Genomic DNA, 7,364 nt, shown 5'->3' with positions numbered 1-7,364 from the left:
GCCAGCAGGCTGAGTACAGGGGAGTGGGAGGAGGAGTTTCCAGGCATTAAGCAGGTAGCGTGGCGCCAGCAGGCTGAGTACAGGGGAGTGGGAGGAGGAGTTTCCAGGCATTAAGCAGGTAGTGGGGTGCCAGCAGGCTGAGTACAGCGGAGTGGGAGGAGGTGTATCCAGTCGTAGGGCAGGTAGCGGGGTGCCAGCAGGCTGAGTACAGGGGAGTGGGAGGAGGAGTTTTCCTGGTGCCCTGCAGGTAGTGGGGTGCCAGCAGGCTGAGTACAGGGGAGTGGGAGGAGTTTCCAGTCGTAGGGCAGGTAGCGGGGTGCCAGCAGGCTGAGTACAGCGGAGTGGGAGGAGGTGTATCCAGTCGTAGGGCAGGTAGCGGGGTGCCAGCAGGCTGAGTACAGGGGAGTGGGAGGAGGAGTTTTCCTGGTGCCCTGCAGGTAGTGGGGTGCCAGCAGGCTGAGTACAGGGGAGTGGGAGGAGTTTCCAGTCGTAGGGCAGGTAGCGGGGTGCCAGCAGGCTGAGTACAGCGGAGTGGGAGGAGGTGTATCCAGTCGTAGGGCAGGTAGCGGGGTGCCAGCAGGCTGAGTACAGGGGAGTGGGAGGAGGAGTTTTCCTGGTGCCCTGCAGGTAGTGGGGTGCCAGCAGGCTGAGTACAGGGGAGTGGGAGGAGTTTCCAGTCGTAGGGCAGGTAGCGGGGTGCCAGCAGGCTGAGTACAGGGGAGTGGTAGGAGGAGTTTCCAGGCATTAAGCAGGTAGCGGGGTGCCAGCAGTCTGAGTACAGGGGAGTGGGGGGAGGAGTTTCCAGGCATTAAGCAGGTAGCGTGGCGCCAGCAGGCTCAGTACAGGGGAGTGGGGGGAGGAGTTTCCAGGCAGGTAGAGGGGTGCCAGCAGGCTGAGTACAGGGGAGTGGTAGGAGGAGTTTTCAGGCATTAAGCAGGTAGCGGGGTGCCAGCAGGCTGAGTACAGGGGAGTGGGGGGAGGAGTTTCCAGGCATTAAGCAGGTAGCGTGGCGCCAGCAGGCTCAGTACAGGGGAGTGGGGGGAGGAGTTTCCAGGTAGGTAGCGGGGTGCCAGCAGGCTGAGTACAGGGGAGTGGGAGGAGGAGTTTCCAGGCATTAAGCAGGTAGTGGGGTGCCAGCAGGCTGAGTACAGGGGAGTGGGGGAGGAGTTTCCAGGCATTAAGCAGGTAGCGTGGCGCCAGCAGGCTCAGTACAGGGGAGTGGGGGGGAGGAGTTTCCAGGCAGGTAGCGGGGTGCCAGCAGGCTGAGTACAGGGGAGTGGGAGGAGGAGTTTCCAGGCATTAAGCAGGTAGTGGGGTGCCAGCAGGCTGAGTACAGGGGAGTGGGGGAGGAGTTTCCAGGCATTAAGCAGGTAGCGTGGCGCCAGCAGGCTCAGTACAGGGGAGTGGGGGGGAGGAGTTTCCAGGCAGGTAGCGGGGTGCCAGCAGGCTGAGTACAGGGGAGTGGGAGGAGGAGTTTCCAGGCATTAAGCAGCTAGTGGGGTGCCAGCAGGCTGAGTACAGGGGAGTGGGGGGAGGAGTTTCCAGGCATTGAGCAGGTAGCGTGGTGCCAGCAGTATGAGTACAGGGGAGTGGGGGGAGGAGTTTCCAGGCATTAAAGCAGGTAGTGGGGTGCCAGCAGGCTGAGTACAGGGGAGTGGGGGGAGGAGTTTCCAGGTGCCCAGCAGGTAGTGGGGTGCCAGCAGGCTGAGTACAGGGGAGTGGGGGGAGGAGTTTCCAGGCATTAAGCAGGTAGCGTGGCGCCAGCAGGCTCAGTACAGGGGAGTGGGGGGAGGAGTTTCCAGGTAGGTAGCGGGGTGCCAGCAGGCTGAGTACAGGGGAGTGGGAGGAGGAGTTTCCAGGCATTAAGCAGGTAGTGGGGTGCCAGCAGGATGAGTACAGGGGAGTGGGGGAGGAGTTTCCAGGCATTAAGCAGGTAGCGTGGCGCCAGCAGGCTCAGTACAGGGGAGTGGGGGGGAGGAGTTTCCAGGCAGGTAGCGGGGTGCCAGCAGGCTGAGTACAGGGGAGTGGGAGGAGGAGTTTCCAGGCATTAAGCAGCTAGTGGGGTGCCAGCAGGCTGAGTACAGGGGAGTGGGGGAGGAGTTTCCAGGCATTGAGCAGGTAGCGTGGTGCCAGCAGTATGAGTACAGGGGAGTGGGGGGAGGAGTTTCCAGGCATTAAAGCAGGTAGTGGGGTGCCAGCAGGCTGAGTACAGGGGAGTGGGGGGAGGAGTTTCCAGGTGCCCAGCAGGTAGTGGGGTGCCAGCAGGCTGAGTACAGGGGAGTGGGGGGAGGAGTTTCCAGGTGCCCAGCAGGTAGTGGGGTGCCAGCAGGCTGAGTACAGGGGAGTGGGGGAGGAGTTTCCAGGCGTTGAGCAGGTAGCGGGTGCCAGCAGGCTGAGTACAGGGGAGTGGGGGGAGGAGTTTCCAGGTGCCCAGCAGGTAGTGGGGTGCCAGCAGGCTGAGTACAGGGGAGTGGGAGAAGGAGTTTCCAGGTGCCCAGCAGGTAGTGGGGTGCCAGCAGGCTGAGTACAGGGGAGTGGGGGAGGAGTTTCCAGGTGCCCAGCAGGTAGTGGGGTGCCAGCAGGCTGAGTACAGGGGAGTGGGAGGAGGAGTTTCCAGGTGCCAGCAGGCTGAGTACAGGGGAGTGGGAGGAGGAGTTTCCAGGTGCCCAGCAGGTAGTGGGGTGCCAGCAGGCTGAGTACAGGGGGGTGGGGGAGGAGTTTCCAGGTGCCCAGCAGGTAGCGGGGTGCCAGCAGGCTGAGTACAGGGGAGTGGTGGGAGGAGTTTCCAGGCATTAAGCAGGTAGTGGGGTGCCAGCAGGCTGAGTACAGGGGAGTGGGGGAGGAGTTTCCAGGTGCCCAGCAGGTAGTGGGGTGCCAGCAGGCTGAGTACAGGGGAGTGGGGGGAGGAGTTTCCAGGTGCCCAGCAGGTAGTGGGGTGGCAGCAGGCTGAGTACAGGGGAGTGGGGGGAGGAGTTTCCAGGTGCCCAGCAGGTAGTGGGGTGCCAGCAGGCTGAGTACAGGGGAGTGGGGGGAGGAGTTTCCAGGTGCCCAGCAGGTAGTGGGGTGCCAGCAGGCTGAGTACAGGGGAGTGGGGGGAGGAGTTTCCAGGTGCCCAGCAGGTAGTGGGGTGCCAGCAGGCTGAGTACAGGGGAGTGGGGGGAGGAGTTTCCAGGTGCCCAGCAGGTAGTGGGGTGCCAGCAGGCTGACTACAGGGGAGTGGGAGGAGGAGTTTCCAGGTGCCAGCAGGCTGAGTACAGGGGAGTGGGGGGAGGAGTTTCCAGGTGCCCAGCAGGTAGTGGGGTGCCAGCAGGCTGACTACAGGGGAGTAGGAGAAGGAGTTTCCAGGTGCCAGCAGGTAGTGGGGTGCCAGCAGGCTGACTACAGGGGAGTGGGAGGAGGAGTTTCCAGGTGCCAGCAGGCTGAGTACAGGGGAGTGGGGGGAGGAGTTTCCAGGTGCCCAGCAGGTAGTGGGGTGCCAGCAGGCTGAGTACAGGGGAGTGGGAGGAGGAGTTTCCAGGTGCCCAGCAGGTAGTGGGGTGCCAGCAGGCTGAGTACAAGGGAGTGGGGGGAGGAGTTTCCAGGTGCCCAGCAGGTAGCGGGTGCCAGCAGGCTGAGTACAGGGGAGTGGGGGGAGGAGTTTCCAGGTGCCCAGCAGGTAGTGGGGTGCCAGCAGGCTAAGTACAGGGGAGTGGGGGGAGGAGTTTCCAGGTGCCCAGCAGGTAGTGGGGTGCCAGCAGGCTGAGTACAGGGGAGTGGGAGAAGGAGTTTCCAGGTGCCCAGCAGGTAGTGGGGTGCCAGCAGGCTGAGTACAGGGGAGTGGGGGGAGGAGTTTCCAGGTGCCCAGCAGGTAGTGGGGTGCCAGCAGGCTGAGTACAGGGGAGTGGGGGGAGGAGTTTCCAGGTGCCCAGCAGGTAGCGGGGTGCCAGCAGGCTGAGTACAGGGGAGTGGTGGGAGGAGTTTCCAGGCATTAAGCAGGTAGTGGGGTGCCAGCAGGCTGAGTACAGGGGAGTGGGAGGAGGAGTTTCCAGGTGCCCAGCAGGTAGTGGGGTGCCAGCAGGCTCAGTACAGGGGAGTGGGGGGAGGAGTTTCCAGGTGCCCAGCAGGTAGTGGGGTGCCAGCAGGCTGAGTACAGGGGAGTGGGAGAAGGAGTTTCCAGGTGCCCAGCAGGTAGCGGGGTGCCAGCAGGCTGAGTACAGGGGAGTGGTGGGAGGAGTTTCCAGGCATTAAGCAGGTAGTGGGGTGCCAGCAGGCTGAGTACAGGGGAGTGGGGGGAGGAGTTTCCAGGTGCCCAGCAGGTAGTGGGGTGCCAGCAGGCTGAGTACAGGGGAGTGGGAGAAGGAGTTTCCAGGTGCCCAGCAGGTAGTGGGGTGCCAGCAGGCTGAGTACAGGGGAGTGGGGGGAGGAGTTTCCAGGTGCCCAGCAGGTAGTGGGGTGCCAGCAGGCTGAGTACAGGGGAGTGGGGGAGGAGTTTCCAGGTGCCCAGCAGGTAGTGGGGTGCCAGCAGGCTGAGTACAGGGGAGTGGGGGAGGAGTTTCCAGGTGCCCAGCAGGTAGCGGGGTGCCAGCAGGCTGAGTACAGGGGAGTGGGGGGAGGAGTTTCCAGGTGCCAGCAGGGTGAGTACAGGGGAGTGGGCGGAGTTTCCAGGTGCCCAGCAGGTAGTGGGGTGCCAGCAGGCTGAGTACAGGGGAGTGGGAGGAGGAGTTTCCAGGTGCCAGCAGGCTGAGTACAGGGGAGTGGGGGGAGGAGTTTCCAGGTGCCCAGCAGGTAGTGGGGTGCCAGCAGGCTGACTACAGGGGAGTGGGGGGAGGAGTTTCCAGGTGCCCAGCAGGTAGTGGGGTGCCAGCAGGTTGAGTACAGGGGAGTGGGAGGAGGAGTATCCAGGTGCCAGCAGGCTGAGTACAGGGGAGTGGGAGGAGGAGTTTCCAGGTGCCCAGCAGGTAGTGGGGTGCCAGCAGGCTGACTACAGGGGAGTGGGAGGAGGAGTTTCCAGGTGCCAGCAGGCTGAGTACAGGGGAGTTGGAGGAGGAGTTTCCAGGTGCCCAGCAGGTAGTGGGGTGGGTGTCTTCCGTTCCTGGTGCAACGTGATTGTGGTAATGGGGGACGTCTCTATGTGAAACATCCAGTAGGTAATGAAATTATCGCCTGCTTATTTTGCTGATTGTTAGATATTCTAAGGAGGTTGGACAGATACCTCTGACATGTAGTCTGATTTATTAATGCTCTGACAGTAAGGTGGTCTGATATATGTATGGTATATGGGGGAGGAAGTGACCGTGCCCGTGTGTCTTATGGTTATATAAAGGTACATTTCCTCTGACAGCTGCTGTGCACATGTATGATATATCCCCTTAGCAATCAACGTCTTCTGCCTCAAGACAACCGCTCCATCTTGTGACCAGCAGCGGGGCCTAACAGCCCTGTTCTCCGCCTGTCCTGGTACGAGCCCAGCACCTCCAAGATCTGCCCTCTGCCGGGTACCACTGTAGAGGCCTGGTCAGTGGCCAGTGGGGAGCCAGCCGGCGGCAGTCAGGTGTGTCCGCAGCGCATTAACGCATACACCGAAGCGAGTAGTACTCAGGCGGCAGTTTGTGGACCTGAGCGAATAACTGTGGTTCCAAAAGCCATGTGGTGGGAGTTTGGTGGTGGCAGCAGTATCCCCGCTCACTGCGCAGTGGGTGGAGTCAGCAACCGGTAATTAGTGAAGGTTTGAGGGAATTCCCCATTGTCTAGGTGAGACCAGAACCCTGCATGTGATCCAGAATGGCGCAGCCAGCGAGGGCCGGCGTCCGTCACCGCTACCTTCTCAAAAGCTTTTGAGGATTCACTTGATGACTTATGACACTGTTGGTATGTCACAGTTGGTGTTACTGGGCCCTCTGTTTGACACCGTTAGGGAAATTGAATGGTACCAATGCACCCATTCATACCCATTCAATGTTAAATATGGCCGGGAACCGGCGTCTGTCTCATTTACAATCCGCTGAATTTGGGCTGATTGCCGTAGTTATGTATGGCCAGCTCAGCCGTATTTGGGTGTAGGAATGAGTACACCATCGATGGCACCCGTCTGTATACGGCCATAATGTTCTATCACTTTACAATCATTCATACGGCTGAATTTGTGAAAATACAAATGGAAAATGCTTCTCTCTGTACAAAATTAGAGAAAACAAAAATGTCATGAGGTTCCCCCGCCTGGCTATAACCAGCCTCGGGCTCTTTCAGCCGGTGCTGGTTCCAGAAATACAGGGGAGCAAGAAACTGGGGTCTCCCTGTATTTCTATAACCAGCACCCAGCCTGGTCCTGGTTCCCAAAATACAGGGGGGGGGGGGGAAAGAAGTCAGACTCCAACAGCCGTAAAGGTGATGCCAAAGCCGGTAAGATTTTATTTTATTATCTTTTACAACCTCCAGCCAAAGCATCAACCCTGTGGTGGGTCAGCCCTAGCTGGTTCCCTGGGGGAATGACCCCCCCCCCCCCAGCCTGGGCTGAAGCAGGCACACTTGGGATGTGGTTGCTGGATTGATAGCAATAACGTGTAAATATATAAGTATTGGGTTTTGGAGTGGAACTACACTTCCCAGCAAGCCTCCCCTAAATTGCAGAAACTTGGAAAATCACAAGTCCCAGCATGTGGAGCATTAATGCGCCTGCCGGGACTACATAACTAATACCCAAATAAACACACACACAAATAATGTATACCTTTATTACACACAACATACACACACATACACACCCACACATATACTCACCTACCTTGACTCGGTTCGGTCCACTTGGATACCTGTGATAATAATTCTACTTACCAGCCTACAATGTAGATCGCTTCCTCTCTGTTCCCTGTAGGCATCCACAGGGTTAAAAAAATAACAAACCGAAAATCTGAATCCAAACGGGCACCTAAAGCTGTGTACACACGGGGGCGATCACTGGAAATATTGCTGGCGACCATATTGCTAGTGATGGGAGTGTGCCCCGGCGATAAATCGCTCCCGTTTTCAGCTCCATACTTATCACTGGTCGCAGGAGCTTGCTGATTACCTCTGCGGCACCGCCAGCAGAGGTTCCCTTTCATCAGCGACCATCTCTGGTCACTGATGAAAAGGAGACACTGGGCAATATATCTCCCCCGTGTGTGTACGGGGCTTAAGTTTTAACAAAGGCGTCTATGGTGGGATCCAGCAATAGGCGCACATGTTATATTCACAACATCAGTGTCTATGGAGCGGCACAACAACCTATCAGGTCAGAGCTTCCCTGGATCCAGCTCCTGATAGGCAGAGGGGAGGAGCTGCTAGGGTAAACCCACTTCTCCTAGTCCCTGCATGTGGGTGAATCCCGTACTCCTGATCACCCGTGT

This window comes from Crinia signifera, chromosome 1 (genome assembly GCF_055691185.1).
Source record: "Crinia signifera chromosome 1, ASM5569118v1, whole genome shotgun sequence".
Taxonomy (NCBI): domain Eukaryota; kingdom Metazoa; phylum Chordata; class Amphibia; order Anura; family Myobatrachidae; genus Crinia; species Crinia signifera.
The sequence above is the reverse complement of the archived record's forward strand: the minus strand, read 5'-3'. Positions refer to the sequence as shown.